Source organism: Amblyomma americanum, chromosome 5, assembly GCF_052857255.1.
Source record: "Amblyomma americanum isolate KBUSLIRL-KWMA chromosome 5, ASM5285725v1, whole genome shotgun sequence".
Taxonomy (NCBI): Eukaryota; Metazoa; Arthropoda; class Arachnida; order Ixodida; family Ixodidae; genus Amblyomma; species Amblyomma americanum.
The window spans coordinates 60,842,987-60,860,091 of record NC_135501.1 but is presented as its reverse complement, the minus strand read 5'-3'; the positions used below and the strand labels follow the sequence as shown (position 1 = coordinate 60,860,091).

At 48.9% G+C, this 17,105-nt stretch overlaps 1 long non-coding RNA gene across 1 annotated transcript; it reads right to left on the bottom strand.

The window, feature by feature from the left end:
- Window positions 1-10,193: 10,193 nt before the first annotated feature.
- LOC144134732 (uncharacterized) lies at window positions 10,194-15,865 on the bottom strand. The gene is made up of 2 exons (XR_013315227.1): window positions 15,581-15,865; window positions 10,194-11,180 (listed from the first exon to the last, which is right to left on the bottom strand). It is a non-coding gene; the product is annotated as an uncharacterized LOC144134732 (long non-coding RNA).
- Between the last annotated feature and the right edge of the window lie 1,240 nt (window positions 15,866-17,105).

Below are 17,105 nucleotides of genomic sequence, written 5' to 3'. Positions count from 1 at the left end.
CCATCTCCAATTCGGCCATATCAACTTCCATAACACAATGGAACTGTAGAGGCTTTAAAAACCGCACTAAGCGGGCCAATTTCCGCCTCTACCTTGAAACCTTCGAGTCCCTACCAGCTGTGGTTGCCCTCCAGGAGCCAGGCCTGGGCGCCACACTTTCAAGTTACACGACGTTCCAACAGGATGCCGCGTCATGTCTTCTCGTTCACAAAACCTACACAGCCAACTTAGTGGATCTCGACCTCAAGCTCGAGTATTCCTATGTAATGGTGACTATCCTACCACTCCGCCGCAGGGACCCGCCGTTGCATATACTCAACGTGTACTGCGCTCCCAAACTCAAGCGAGTGACTTTTGCGGACCTCTTTAGCCGCGCGTTAAGAGTAGCGGGCCGCGATCCCCTGCTGATTGTGGGCGACTTTAACGCTCCCAGTCAGCTGTGGGGGTATCGCAAGGAGGAGTCGCGCGGACGTAGGCTGGCGGAGCTTGCGTCCACGTTGGGCCTCACCCTCCACACGGACCCCGTCCACCCAATACGGCTAGGAAACTCCGTGACACGGTATACGTGCCCGGACTTAGCCTTCACTCCCAACATACGACACGCAGACTGGCTCAACACCGAGGAGACCCTCGGCAGCGACCACTGCATCGTTAACACTACACTACGCACACGCCCCCTCAAGCGTCCCAGAACACAAGCCCGTATCCCAGATAAGACGAAATTCAGGAAAAATTTTAACTCACTTGATAATACACCCATTTCCGCGCAAGGCTACACAGCATGGTCTCAACAGCTGCTGGCACACCTTTCCTCGCATGAAACACACATCCAGCTCTCAGAGGCGGTCACGGACGTGGATAACCACCTTCTACACCTCTGGGAAGCCCGTCGCAGCCTCGTCCGCCGTTGGCGACGCCAAAAACACAATAGAAAGCTTAAAGCTCGAATTGCCGAGCTTACCCAGAAAGCGGCAGAGTACGCGGCCCAACTCGCCGATTCCAACTGGGTAGATAGATGCAACACGGCCGCGCGACAAATGTCCAGCCGAAACACGTGGCGTCTCTTTCGAGCCCTAATCGACCCAACCCAAACACGAACCGAAACGCAAAAACATTTGCAGAGAGCCATGCACGCTTTCCCCGGCAACACGACTCAACTGGCACAGAAACTTCGGGACCAGTATCTGTGTACAGTCCAAGACCCCCGTGGATCTGCGTACTCTTATGCAGGCAGAGAAACCACGGAGCTGGATCAACCTTTCCAGCTCCATGATCTGCGGGCGGCTCTCGCCAAAATAAAACGGGGCACTGCGCCAGGACGGGATAAGGTCACCGTCAAGCTTTTGACGAACCTGCCCGACTTGGCATACCAGTCCCTCCTGGAATACGTCAATGGGATTTGGCGCGGGGACACCCCCTGCCAATCGGATGGAAAACGGCTTTGGTTACTTTTATTCCTAAAGCTGGCCAACCAATTGACACAGATAACCTCCGCCCCATCTCTCTCACCTCATGTGTGGGCAAACTAATAGAGACGATGGTGCGGGATCGGTTATCTACATATCTTGAACACAAACATGTCTTTGCGAGCACCATGTTCGGATTCCGCCCACACAGATCCGCACAGGATGTCCTCCTGCAACTCAATCGGGAAGTCCTTGACCCCCTCGAATGCCCCCATAATGACCGGGTAGTACTCGCCTTGGATCTTAAAGGAGCATTTGACAATGTAACACATGAGATCATACTCACTAACCTAAGTCACACCGACTGTGGCCTCAACACATTCCGATACATAAGCCATTTTTTAATGGATCGTCATTCTTACATTCGAATTCAAGATAGAGAGCATGGTCCTTACCTTCTCGGCACGCGGGGAACCCCTCAAGGCACGGTACTTTCCCCGCTGCTCTTCAATCTGGCCATGATGCACCTGCCGGCCCAGCTGGGTGGTGTCGCCGGCGTGCAGCACGCCCTGTACGCCGATGACATCACTCTGTGGGCCACACAGGGCAGCACAGGGGACATTGAAACCAGCCTGCAAACAGCGGCGACGATAGTAGACCGCTACGCCCGCTGCTGCGGTCTTCAATGTTCCCCTCTAAAATCGGAATTTGTGCACCTCCGCCCCTCACAGAGGTGCACAACTAAAATATCTCTTTCTCCCGAGAGTGGTCCCACACGCGAAAGTGATGAGATACGGGTACTCGGACTCTACATCCACAAACACAGGCGGCTAGACACTACATTGGCCAAACTCTGTAAGGTGGGGGACCAGGCGGGCCGCATGGTCCGCCGGGTTTCCAACAAAGGCGGAGGGTTACGAAGTAAGGATGCCTTGCGGCTGGCAAACGCCTTCGTAACTAGTCGAATTCTCTATTCGACTCCTTATCTCCACCTACGTAAACAAGAGGAAGACGCCCTTGAGGTCATCCTTCGCAAAATTGTTAAACGTGCCGTTGACCTCCCCATCGCTACTTCAAACAGCCGGCTTATGGCCCTTGGGGTGGTGAATACTTTCCGGGAGCTCCGGGAGGCGAACCTTACAAACCAGTACACGCGCTTGTCGCTAACGGAGTCGGGTCGCCGCCTTCTTGCTCGACTCCATATCCAACACACCCCTCCAATGGAAGACAGGTTTCACATCCCGGAACTGTGGAGACGTGCCCTCCACGTGCGGCCTCTTCCAGCAAACTGTCACATGAAGACCATAATGGTGGTGCCTGGCAGGAGCGGAAGCGCTAGCCCGATATTATGGCAACAAAACAGGTGTATACTACGTGGACGCCTCCGGCCCTCACCACGGGGGATGATACACGGCCGCGGTAGTTCACAACAGCAACACAGTTAACGGCCTCACTTTCAGAGCACGCAATGCAACACAAGCAGAAGAGGTCGCGATTGCTCTCGCGGCCTCACATTCCAATTCAAAATACATAATCACTGACTCGCGAGGGGCCTGTCGGAACGTCGAACAAGGCTGCACTCCCTTCCTAGCCTATCGAATATACCAAAATTGCATACGGGATACGGACCCCGCGCACCTTCACCTCATATGCGCCCCTGCTCATCAGGGATTGGCAGGAAACGAGGCAGCAGACGCAGCCGCCCGCGCGCTCTCTCACCGGGCTGTTTTCTCCTCCCCACCTGATCAGGAACCCGATGTTAATCCGGTCTATACGTTCAAAAATATCGCAACCTACTATCAAGATAGCCATCGCCTTTAGCCTAGCCCATGTAAAGGCCTCCAGAAGGCGGATGAGCGGCTCCTTCTCCGCCTCTTCACCAATACCATGCTGTGCCCGGCAGCCCTAAAACATTTCGACCCCTCCTTCAGCGGCAACTGCCCGCACTGTAGCGCGGTGTCTTCGGACACCTATCACATGGTGTGGGCTTGCCCCTCCAACCCGGCCATTCCCCCCATCCCCAACCCAACCCGGGAGGACTGGGAGGCGACTCTGCTCGGCTGCCATGACTTACAGGCCCAACGAGCCTTAGTCGGGCGCGCCCGGGCTGCGGCTACCGACACTGGGGTCCCAAACTAGGGACCTGCACCTAGTGTTTGTAAGGATCGGTTCCTTACGGGCTGATCCAAACACCTCCTGTCCGTTCTGAATAAATGTTTTCACCACCACCCACTGGCCGCGAACTTGCGATTTAGCCGTGGCGGTGCTCCGAGGAGGAACATGACGTCACAACGCGCGCCTCGCCGCTGATTATCTCTCTATCCCTCCGTAGTCACTACTGCGCATGCGCCGCTAGTAGCACAGAGCCACAGGTGTTCCGCCGCAGCGCCGCACCTTTCCTCAAAATCCAATAATAATAATAATTGGTTTTTGGGGAAAGGAAATGGCGCAGTATCTCTCTCATATATCGTTGGACACCTGAACCGCGCCGTGAGGGAAGGGATAAAGGAGGGAGTGAAAGAAGAAAGGAAGAATAAGTGCCGTAGTGGAGGGCTCCGGAATAATTTCGACCACCTGGGGATCTTTAACGTGCACTGACATCGCACAGCACACGGGCGCCTCAAAATCCAACTTTCAATTTTCAGTTTTCTTCGCGTGTGTGATTTAATTCCTCTAAAATGAACTAATCACGCGCACAACCTGGACACATTTCTTATTGTGTAAATAGTTTGTACATATTTCTTCTCCCCCTATCCTCTCTTCCTGTCCCCTCACCTCTTTCATTTCATTTCTCCATTCTGCCTGCTATCCTTTATTTTCGCTGCCCCAGCTCAGGTGCTTCAGTATCGCTGGCAGATGCCGGGGCTAGTAAAAATCTTTTTCTTCCTTTTTACTGTTATTTTATTAAATAACCACTACCACCACCACCGCCTTTCTTCTTTCCTTCCCTCCTTTATCCATTCCTTTACGGCGCGGTTTGGGTGCCCACCGAGGTATGTGAGAAGGTTTCTCTGCCATTTCCTTTCCTCAAAACTAAACAAAAAAGTGAGCCGATGGCGTTCATACAATTTATTGGCGTTGACAACTTTGCAAAGGCCGTTCATTTTCACGAAAAGAAAAGCGCACAACTGGCCCTGTGGGTAAGTGGAGACCTCAATCTCGCTTTCATGTACGTGGCTCGAACTGCAAAAGCCTGATTTGTTGCGTTCCGCACACTGGATAAGCCCCGCGTCCTCCGTGCCGCTCTGGGAGGTGGCATGCAGTTAATAGTTGATCGCGAGAGATCGAGAGATCGATCACCAAATGAATGCTGCGGCCTAGCTTGTGCTGCAGTGCCGCATGTCGGCCACAACGCTGTCAGCGCTAATGCAGTCAGGCCACATCTCCCACCACCGCCACATGTATCAAAGCAAGAATAAGGCGTCCGCATATCCAGAGAGCCAGTTATGCATCTTTTCTCTCCTGAAAGCCATCGCCGTCTTGAACATTGTCAACACAAAGCCAACGCCAATGAACACAGTGAACGCCCACATCTTCAGCTTTGTATATCCTGGATTAGCTGAGGGAAGCGACATTAATTTTTTAAAGTGCTTCTGCTCCTCCGAGATTGGTAGTTTTGAAGCAAAAATCTCCGCTTCTTGCGTGCAAAGCTGAAGCTCAAGTGACGTTTGCAATTGACCCCTAACTGTAGGCTCGTCGCAGGTGTGGCTCTGACGTGATCCTTACATGACGTGATCCTGACATGATGCTTACATGACGGAACCACTATGCAAAAGTGGAAGTGCATTTTTATTTCTAAAAACTCAGTTGTCATGTTATCATTGCTTTGTTCCACTGGGGTGAACGAGGGGCCGGGGCATTATGCGGTCTCCGTGTTGACGAAATTGACCGATGAAACTGCCGCAGAATCCCCGCGGTAGCCACATCACACTTTTCTGACGCTTATGCATGGTTTTGCGTCGCTCTCCGAACAGGCAGTGAATTGCCATAAAAGAGGGAGACGACCGTCAAAGAGCAGCGTTACGCTAGCAGACGACGTCTGGCGAGGATGTGGAGCTCAGCGGCCGTTCTGCACACACGTGCAACCACTGTGCTACTTAATCCAACCAACGTCTCACCACACCTCTGGCTTCTGTACTGTGACAATTTTCTGCTCCTGCTGAGTGTAATTCCTACCCAATAGCCAGCTAGTTGTGACGACCCTCCCAAGGATACTAACCTTCAAAGGGGTACATGCTTGGGCTTGTTGGATCCTGATCTTATCCCGTCCTTTTCGATTAAAACCAAGTTTTGAAGGTTTATTTCCGTGTACATTCATTGTTTTGCTTCCTTCGATTTATACCGAACGAATCGTTTGCCGCGCTGCTGTAATTTTGTATTTGTGTTTGTATCTAACAAATTACTCTGCATTGTATTTTATGTGAATATTTTTGATTCTCTTGCTGCAAGTATATCTAATGATTATGTTGTAACTCTCTCCCCACCACTGCAATGCCCAACCGGCGCTGGGGGTAATGTGATAAATAAATTAAATAAAAGTCCCACCTCCACTTACGGAAAACGTTCCCAGCCTCCGGGAAAAGTAGTCGCTGACAATAGCGAGCGACCCCGGTGATGTGACCAGCGCGCACTGAGTAGAGAGGCCGGACAGGATGGTAAAGATAACTATAGATACGATCAACGAGATATATCTGTTTGTAATAATATTAATAATAATTGGTTTTAGGGGAAAGAAAATCACACAGTATCTGTTTCATATATCACGAATTGAAAATGAGTGGAGATGGCATTCACAAGTCATCCATGAAGACACACAGTATGTGTGCCCGATGTATTGATAAGTATTGCTTACGTTACAGATAACAAGGCAAAGCGCTCGTTTTTTCACAAGACAAGTAGGTCTCACTTCAGGTTTGTTGTCTCTAAAAGATAAAATATAGCTCTATATCAACATCACTTCTGAAAACGAACATGCACGTAACCAATGCGTTTAAATGGTTGTAGCAGTTGAATGGTTGTAGTAGTTTAAATGGTTGTAGCGACCAGACGTGCGGCGTATCGCATCCTGTTATTTTCCCCAGGAACCGTGGCACTCTTCGTGTGACCCCACCGAAACCGTCACAACACCTTCCCAACATCGAGAGGAACCGGCTGGTCCTGGTGTTGAGAAGGTAAGCCCGAAACTGGCTGTTCAATGAAAATTTTTCATCGCCATGTCGCGCAACGCTATGGCGACCAATACTCAACGCGGATTATCCCACTGCAATGGCGTGGGCTGAAATCGACATTCAACAACACGAATACAGGTCTCCACCCATTGAAGATGAAGGACTCTTTACGCTGATTTCCATGCACAAGCGGACCCAGCGTTCCAGGACATCCAAGGATGGTACCACGATGGCGTCGCTCAAGCAAACACAGGCAGCTGGGCTCGCCGGCCGCCTCTTCTCCGGCAGCGATCGCGCTGCGCAGCCGCTGGATAACAAGACTGCTTTATTGCGCCCGAAAGAAACACCGAAAATGAGCTCAGAAGGTATAATCGCGGTTCTCAAGCCAAGGCAAACCATGAACTTCAAGGCAATTTTCCAGCACGGCGAGTTGGGAGCGGCTATTGCCCAGTACGCGGTAGGAGACGCTGGCGCCGCACTCAGGATATGGCCAGTCTGGACCCAGAACCTCGTCGTTTGTGGGACCCAACACATCGAAGCAGCCAATAAGCTGACTAAAGACTTTGACCTCAAAACCGGAGCGGACTCCCATCCATTTCGGGGCCACGTGAAGCTTAATGGTGAGGTGTGCCGAGGAGTGATCGATGTGCGTGCTGATGAGACGGCGGCTACCCTCAAGAACAAGGTGAAGTGGCGCGAAGGTGATATAGCCTTTGTGCGCAAACTGGGAAAATCAAATCTAGCGGTGCTCACTTTTGTGGGCCGCAAGGCGCCGCGCTACGTGCAATACAATGTGAATGCACACTTGTGCGTGAATACAAACGGACGATCCCTGGATGCTTCCGCTGCGGGACCATCGGCCACCGCGTTGACAACTGCTCACACCCAGACATCGGAAGGTGTGGATTTTGCGGGCAACATGTAGGCGCCTCCGAGCAGGGTCTAAACGGACATGACTGTACCCCATGCTACATCATTTGCGGGCAGGCCCACCTGACTGGCTCCGCTGACTGCAAGGGCAAGTTTCGGCGTCTCCAAGGATCGATACCGCTAGCCCAGCAGCACGAAGGGGAGCAACCAAGCAAGTCAAACAAGTCCCCTGGGAACAAAACAGGCAAGTCCCACCAAGCTGCCGGGAAACAAGGCAGCAGGAAACAACCACCTCCCGCTTCCAAAAAGGCGAAATTCGGGACCGGTGCCATGCCGCCAGCTTTCCAAGCCGGGGATTCCCCCCCCCCCCCCCCCCCTGGCAACAGCCCAACTTCAACATCAAAGGTAAGCAGCTGGGCGGGTGTCGCCTCTATTTCCTCTCCCGCCCCTTCCCGCCTCGAACTTGAGCTGAGAAAAAAGCTAGCGTTTCTCATAAACCAGAACGCACTGCTAGAATCCAAATTGAACGCACTAAGAAATGCTAGGGCAGAGCCACCTTTCTCGGAAAGAATGGAGTACGCTGATGAATCGGCGTCTGCGTGCTCGAGCGTCGCTCCGTTGTCAAGTGCTCCGCTCAGTGCAAATCTGGAAAGCTGGATGACGGATATTGAGCAAGATGTGGCTGATCATATAACCCAACTGCCAGCGATTACTACACAAGTCATCCAAACACAAATGCAGCAGCTGGTAACAACCATTACTCAGCAACTGACTGGCCCCAGTGCACGGCGAGTTCCGCCACCACTATCTCCAGGACGTACACAATGTGCCCTTGGAACACGTCACAGAAAGAATAAGTGTCTACTTTTTTCAAAAGGGGGCGGGAAAGAACTAAAGTTCGCAGAACGCAAGGAACCGGCGAGAAGAATGCGCTACAAAAGGGTTGCCAGTTTTTAAGTACAATGAATTAGAACCCTTCAGCTTTCGACAGCAAGCATACAAAAGCGTACAAGAGCCACTCATCTGTACCCGCCGCGGTGGCTTAGTGGTTAGGGCGCTCATCTCCTGAGGCAGATTACCCAGGTTTAGAAGCCGACCGCGGTGGCCTCGTTTCGATCGAGGCGAAACCCAAAACGTGCCGCTGTGCGATGTCAGGGCACTTTTTAGATCCCCAGATGGTCGAATGCCTGGGCACTTAAGATACCCAGGTGGTCGATATTATTCCAGAGACTATTCTACCATACTTCTTGCACTCCATCCGTTATCCCTTACTTACGGCGTGTTTCGGGTGTCCACCGAGATATGGGAGACAGTTACTCCGTAGTTTCCTTTAATGAAAACAAAATTTCATTTTTCACCGATCTGTGCACAGATATTTAGTTGTAATTAGAATTTTTTCGCTCCTGAAAAATCCGCCGAACATCATCACGAGGAAAGTTATGCCCAAACTTGCACCGAAGTGTTCTTAAAAAAATTGGACCCACGGTCAGACTAAAGATGCGAGAAACGTGCGTAAGAAGTGGTGATTTTATCTTTAAGCTTTTGATGACAACTTTTTCAAATGATGCTTTCGATTTCGGTGCTTTTGAAATCTTGCCACACCGAAATGCCTGCACTTCCGTCAGATCCTTCCGCATTGGCTTTTGTTGGTTTACCTGAAGTTGCCGAAGTAATTCATTCGCCTTAGATTGGCAGGCTCCTCTGTTCTTGCCGCAATGTTTTTTGCGTTGAAAGACGAACTGTAATGCCTACCGCTGTTTTGCTGCTCGATGGAGCCAGCATGCCGAACCGCCTCTGGATCCTCGATGGCGTCTGACATCGTTCCTCGCTGAAATGCTGGGGCTTGGCCCGAGGGGCGTGGGAGCTAAAAGCGGAGAGCGCTTAAGAGGGCGTCGCAAAGTGCGCAGCCACGCAGTTCTCGGGAGTGAAGAAACACTTCCGCAAACGAGAAATGTTCTTATTTTCGTGTGCCCATCCTGCCTTGTTCTGACTTTACCGAGTGAAATCCCCATGAGGTGAGGGTGAGGATACCACAATGAGGTCTCACCCAACGTGAGGATGCCCATCTTTGGCCGTTAATAAAGTTTTAGACGAGTTGACCATCGCCGATTTCCCCACCCTGCCACTGGTGCTCAGCAAAGTATTCGGTACAAAAACTTTCTTTTAAGCAGCCCCTATTCCCTGACTATACACAGTGAAACCCAAGCGACTGTCGGCTCTCAGGCTGGCTTCTGTCTCACTGTGAACAAGCCAAGGGTATGCGAACTTGTGAACTTTAAATCGCAGCAGATCACTATTGCGAAAAGTACTTAGCACATAAATAGTCTGTAAGAGCCGGCAACTCGGAAGGGTTCAACATAGGTGATTTGCTGTGCATCACAATATCCGGCTTTCCCGAAGCTATGTAAGCATTTGCCGCCCACTAACCAGCGGTTCAGCCTTCACACAATAATTAGCTGAACTATATGAACAGAGGCAGAAAAAGGACCCGCCGCGGTGGCTCAGTAGTTACGGCGCTCGGCTGCTGACCCGAAAGACGCGGGTTCGATCCCGGCCGCGGCGGCGCAATTTCTGTGAAGGCGAAATTTCAGAGTCCCGTGTATTGTGAGATGTCAGTGCACGTTTAAGAACCCCAGGTGGTCGAAATTTCCGGAGCCCTTCACTGCGGCGTCCCTCATAGCCTTAGCCGCTTGGGGACGTTAAACCCCCGTAAACCAGAGGCAGAAAAAGAATCAGACGAAGACAGTGGTTCGCTGGCACTGGGTGTTATCAAAAAAACATAACATTTCTTTTTATTCAGGACAACATAAAGTCAGGCAAACATACTGTTCAGAGATTATCATTTTGACTACATAATTTTCGTGTGTAAAAAAAACCTAAAGAACACACGCAACAAAGACAACGGCTCGCTCGTTTAGGTGATGGCTAAGCCCGCTCTGCAGTTCCTTTGTCAGACGGTTGTCTCGAGGGAATACTAGGGACCTGTACACAACATGTATCAGCGAGCCAATGCGCGATTAAAATAAAAGATGCTTGTAGTTGTTTTTCGGGAAAGTCTTTCACCATTCAAGCTTAAAACTTGCAGAAGATCGAAAACGTAGTATGAAAAACTCAAAAACCAGTGTCACTTTATCAAAACGAACACAGCTGGCAATACACATGCAAAATTTTTCTCGCAGTTTGCATGAATTAACCTTTGGAACATATAAGGGGAAGAGCTCCCACAACGCCCACAGCATAAAAGCTGATAGCATGCATTTTTATTTCACACTCTAAGTTTAACCGCTTTATATTTTTTTTCTGATTTGCCAACTTCTTTTTCGTCCTATGGGCCGACGAATCTTTGGAAGCACTCAGAGTGAACACTGGGCGGAAGTCTACAAAGTACAACGTGAAAACTCTCCACTTACGCGCGCCTTTTGGTAAACCTTAATTATGTGTTCTGCAAACACAAACAGCGGTTCTGGGAGGAGGCGCAGAATCCCGAAGGAAGCGGCACCGCCCCTTTAGAAAGAATTCTCCGCAGCACGCACATGGCTTCGTCGTTGTGCACGATATCCCAGGTTACCGGCCCTTTGAGGAACTCCTCCGCAGTCATGGGCAGTAAGGCAGCTTCGCAAAGAAATGACGCATCGCATCTTTCAGCTGGAGCGGATAATCCGGGCCGAGGCTTTTCGAGCACTGCTCCTGGGCCCAGCGCATGACGGCTGCGGCAACCTCGATCTCACGGACGTGCCTAAAAGGCAACAAGAGCAGTGAAGAATGTCTGTTAAAGAGCAGTGTGGCACGATTAGCTTTATATCTAACATGTTTACAGCTTATGCACCTGCGCCGCATCGTGCAAAGAAAATATTGCTGCTAGCATTCACTCAGAAGGCCATAGTCCTCCAAGAATTCGAAAAAGTAACCTTTTTAACACCTGCATTCAACTGCTCCAGATTCAGAGCGCTCTCAGCTGTCTGTGCAACAGACGACGTGCTAGCCCTAGACGGGCAACTATAGATGGTGAAATAGTTAACGGAATTTTTCGTATTTTCTGAGGACGAAGCTTACCCGAGAAATAGTGTTGCGCGTACGGCAAGGTTATATAAAAGCTCTGGTGAGACATGAGATTCTTGTTCTGTCTTAAGGCTTCCGGCACCGAGATAAACTTACAAATTTAGAGAAAGCTCTGCGCTGCAGAGGTCGTATACAAAGAGAATAGGTACGGGATAATAAAAGCAATAATAATAAAAAGAACGCGCATAGCTATGGATAACAGAAAAAAGGGGAGGACGGACAACGCCATCAATGAAACAAGAACGATAAACAAATAAGTAACAAGAATAGGACCAACAGCGCTTTCTCATTCCTGTGTTTATTATGAAAGAACAGCACATTTACAATTCTTTGATTATTGTAATCAAAAGTGTTTACTTACGGACCCCATATCAGCCGACAACTCATTGCACTCATAGACTTTAGGTGCAATAAAGACCAGTACATGATTAATTTACTCCTGAATTCACTTGTTTAAAAATAGTGCTCTCTTCTGTTCGAGACAAAGTGGCTTTTTGGTAGTAATTTCGCCTACTGAATGCCTTTCGGATTACTGCATTTAGTAGTTCGAGCCTTTGCTCCTGACGCCTTGTATGCAATGGTTTCATTCCAAAGCATTTGTTTATTTCTCATATGGTTACATATCTAGAGTACATCCATCATATAAATATGGCTGCGTGATTTTCAACCGCGGCGTTGGCCTAGTCGTTTCAGCATGCGCCTCGCATGCGGGAAGTTTGAGGTTCGATCCCGAGTGCCGCTGGGTATCCACCGGTGATACAGTGGGTACAAACTTTCCCCTACGTCGTGCTGGGCATACTAAGGGTGAAATTCTTGGGAAATGGGTCTTTGACCCCACATTGAGTAGAAGAAAAAACCTTGTGCCATAGCGCTATTTGATCAAAGACGCCCTTGCGCCATCAAAATTCAGCATCTTCATCGTATGACGTTTATATCCTGCCATGTTATCTGTGAGATGCTGCTAGTGCTCCCGCCACAATGGGATCCCGCCTTCGCACTGCGGCTTTAACAGGGATCTATATGGTGCATCGTTGTAAACCTTGAGGCGCTGCGCACAACTAATGTTGTCGAGTATGAAATGAAAGATGTGCTCTTTTGCTTGGTCAAGGTTCTTGAGAGAAAACGTCTGAAGTGCCAGCGACTGTGACCACGACTGCAGTACCACAGCGACGTGGACATCCCTGTCCGGTTCGCCAGTCAGCATATAGTGGTCTAGGTAGGAGAAGAGGTTTCGAGGAACCAGGTTTTTGAGTATGTATGCAGTGCACCCGTTTCTTAGCGAAGCTACGAGCTACTTCCTGGCCGCTGCTCGAGCATTCCGTGCGTACAGTACACTGCTGATGCGGGCAGAGCCAGAGTAGAGGTACCTGCATAGTATACATGGAGAGATGAAAAGATGATAAGAGCGTTGCCTTTGAAACAGGGTGGCTACAGGCGCGAACAGCCTCAGGTTTTTTTTAGACTTCTATTTTTTTAAACCATTCAAGTATTACCTGGAGCACCCACATCTACCAGGCCCCTTCCCACGCTCAACCAACATGCTTCAAAAAAAAAAGTCAAGCTCAATCTCTTCCTCAATTCTCTTGATGACTCTTGTTGGCCAGGCACTGAAGGAAAACCGGACCACACCAGCAGCCGTTCCTTCGTTAATCAAGGCATTTTCCTTGATAGGCGGTGTGAAACAGAGATATTCCTACATTTTAAGACCTAAAGTGCTAGATATTCACTTGCAGACGACTATATGGTTTATGGCTTGTAAGGGTTGACGTCCCAAACCGTCTGATGCTATGAGGGACGCCGTAGTGAAAGGCTCCGGAAATTTCGACCACCTGGGGTTCTATAACGTGCACTGACAACGCACAGCACACGGTCCTCTAGAATTTCGCTTCAATCGAAATTCGACAGCCGCGGCCGCCATCGAATCCACGTCTTTCGTTCCAGCAGCCGAGCGCCATCAACACTGAGCCACCGCGGCGGCCTGTAGACGAATAGGGACAGGATATTTTTTGTGCTTTTGAAATATTGCCATATCGAAATGCCTGTACTTGCCTCAGATCGTGCCGAATTTGCTTTTGTTGGTTTACCTGAACCTGCCGCAGTAGTGCGCTCGCATTTGATTGGCAGGCTCCTCTGTTCTTGCCGCAATGTTCTTTGCGTTGAACGACAAACAATAATGCCTACAGCTATTGTTTTGCTGCTCGGTGAGGCGAGGACGCCCAACTGCTTCTGGATCCTCGACGGCGTCTGACATCGTTCCTCGCTGGAATGCTGCGGCTGGGCCCGGGGCGTGGGAGCTAAGACCTGAGAGCTCCTAACAGGAACTCGCAAAGCGCGCGGGCAAGCAGTTCTCGAGAAAGAAGAACCCTTCCGCAAACGAGAAGCGTTCTTATAGCACGAATGGCAAGGGAGCAAGGCGTGGCTCCACCTCTTGATTGACGTAGATGGATGCCACCAGCGCCACCAGACGTGAAATGCTGACAGGTGCAGCGGCGTTCCCCATTATCGTCCTTGCCGCTCTTCACCAGTTCCCTTGGGGCACCCAAGGGATGTAATCGCAGACCACCACTAGATGGTCAAGTGGCATCAGATATTTATTGCCCTCGTTAGCTATCGAGGTGCAAGAGACTTCACTTGACCCTGACGCCAGATACCGCATGGAGGGGGGAGGAACACTAACGGACTAAGTCGCACTAAAGTGTATCGATGCCCGAGAAAAACTCCTCACGGAGCTGAGTTCGAACGAAAACCGTTACGAACAGAGCACCTTCCTTATATGTTAAAAAACTCGACCGAAGCCATAATTTCTGTGAGCATGAAATGCTTTTAGCTCTCATTCTGAGAGAACATTATCAGAACATCGCCCCATTCCAAGAGCAGCGCCCAGAACGACGCCGAAACGCTCAGTGGCTGTTGCGATTTTGAATAATACAACCTCAAGATTCGAGAGCCAAGCAGCCTCTTCATGACCTGCTTGAGGCGAAACGCGAGTTTTAAGCCGGAACAGATTAGCACTCCACTGTGTCAATAGCATAAGGTGTAAATGAGTGAACGCAAATATGAGAAGGCAGCCAAAGTAGCCAACGTTTAGCTGTAAAATAAAAGCTACAAAAGCACTCTATATACTATATATGGTCTAGCAGCGCCTGCGCTAAATAGGGCAGCTGCTAGCATTCTCCACGGCCCGTACAGGCATGCGTCACACTGCGGTCCTGTAAATCATTTTATGCCGGCACGTGTACTCTCAGCGGCAGAACGACCACATTTCTTACAGACCTGAAGACAGTTATCTGCACATTAACTAGATTTCCGCCGTCTTTGTTTTGCTACAACCGTGTTTGAGAACAGGACAGGAACAGTGGGACACAGCCCGCCTTGACAAATTTCAACATTATCGAAGACACTTCAAAGCAGACGAGCCTGCGAATTGCGCAGCTGGAAAATTGAAGCCAAAAACAAGACGCGCAGATAAGAAAAATTAGAGGGCGTGTAATGAAAACGCGTGAAAGAAAATATATGCTAACAGTCAGACGGCAAGAGACGGCGCCAGAATACCCAATTGGATTGCGCGAAGATAAGGCCGACGGGGTGGGGCGCATTTAAATTGCCAAGAACAGTCGCTAAAAACATATCATGTCTGATACCCAGAAACCAAGCGTGTTTCTGTTACCTTTGAAATTCCTTATTGGAAGACAAGAACCGGAATTTGCAACCACGCCTCTTCGGTATTAAATATAAGCCACTGATCAATTTTTAAAATCAGTAGAACTCTGTGCAAGAAATACAGCTTTGATTACTGCCGTTATGATTGATTACTGTTTTAATTATGATTTTGTCCTTTTTAACATTTTTAAGTGTACAGAAAATGCGCCTTTAAAGCAGTTGTTCACAAGAGACACTGCGCAAGAAACGGTATACGGACAAAATTATCAGCCCAAAATACGACAAGAATTTCTCGCCAGTTCCTCAGGGACACTTCTCTAAGCGTTGTGATCACGTCAGTGAGCATATCACGCTTATTACACTCCAAGGGGCAACGAAAATTCTTTTCAGGATAGCAATACCGGCACCAAGACATACCTGAGGTTCTCCAATATTTAGTGGTAGGTGTACAGCTGTGCTTGCTCGAGGTCCTTCAACGACAGCACTGGTATTGGTGTCAACAGCGGCCAGGATCGCATTATTTTGCATGTTTGGCTCGCCGGTCAACGCGTAGTAGCCCAGGTAGGAGCACAGATTTGCGAGATTCAGGCCTTCTTGGATGTTGTCTGGGCATTTTTCAACCAGAGAGGTTTTGAGGTACTTTCTGGCCGCCGCTCTTGTGTTTAGTGCATCCATCACACTGTTCATGTGGGCACAGCCAGAGTACAGCTACCTGCATCATGCATAGATGGATAGCTGACAAGAGCGTTTCCTCTAAATAGAGGCGATGCCAAGCGCGAACAGATTTTTTTCCTATTCACTTTATAATGCGTCCGCAATATAAGCCGCGGTGTGGGCACTCGCCGCTGTGGGCGTATGCAATGTTGTGCCTAAATAAAGTTTAGCTGATTAACGAATCGAAGTTGTAAAACGGACAAAAAGTAAGAATTACAGAAAAAGTCTAAATAACTAAGAATTACTGAAAAAATAAGAAAAATAAAATAATAATTAAGAAAAAATCAACAAAGAAGACAAATGAACAAGAAGCGGCAGCACTCCGACAAATAGGCAAAATCCGCCGAGAAAATTCGCAACTACACAAATAGATACGCAGTTCTCAAATGCCTCTAATAGAAAAACACAGTACGCGGATAATGAAATGAACACACATTCCTACACCACCCGTTACACAGAACCGTGGAAAGTGGTCACTGCGCGGGTAAATTATTCCAGGCAAAAAGTGTCATACACACTGCCAACCCTTTTAAATTCATTTCACAAATCAGGTATAGATTTGCATACGATTTCTGTACGAACCCTACGCCAACATTTCATTAACAATCCTTGCTTACAATAACAACTAAAAGTGTTATTTTGCCTTTTGTTATGTTTACCTGTTGTGACTATCAAGTGTGCGTGCATTAATTTTGAATATTGTGCTTTCTGCGAGTTTTTTTTTGTTGTTGTTGTCCTATCGCTGCCTGCTTTGTAGGGAGGCTGCGGGCTTCAGTCAAGTCGGTTGTTTTCAAGCGGCTTTTATCCGCAGTCTCCCCCATCATTGATGGAAATAAACAAGTTATTATTATTATATTATTAAGTTCCCTTAGGTTTTATTCCTCTTTATCAACCTTAAAAGCACAGCCCAGTAGTTCAGGCCTCTTTCAGGAAAAAAACTGTAATTAAACTTTCAGTCTATGCTATATCCGACTTTTTATTACGCGGAAGACAAGAGAATAAAAGCAGACTGAGCCATCAGTCACGCCTGTTCCAACACAGTGTTTAACTGAGATAGTTATATTCATACAAATTGAAGAGCCCTTCACCTGTCGCTAAAGATAGAAGTTTCGTCATTTTACAAAGTGCCCTGGACACTTAATTGTAGGCGACGAGAGGTGGCCTAGAGATGAACATAAAGTCGACGAGGATCTACTGTTCAAAATGTTCAAGGGCGAACTGAAAACCG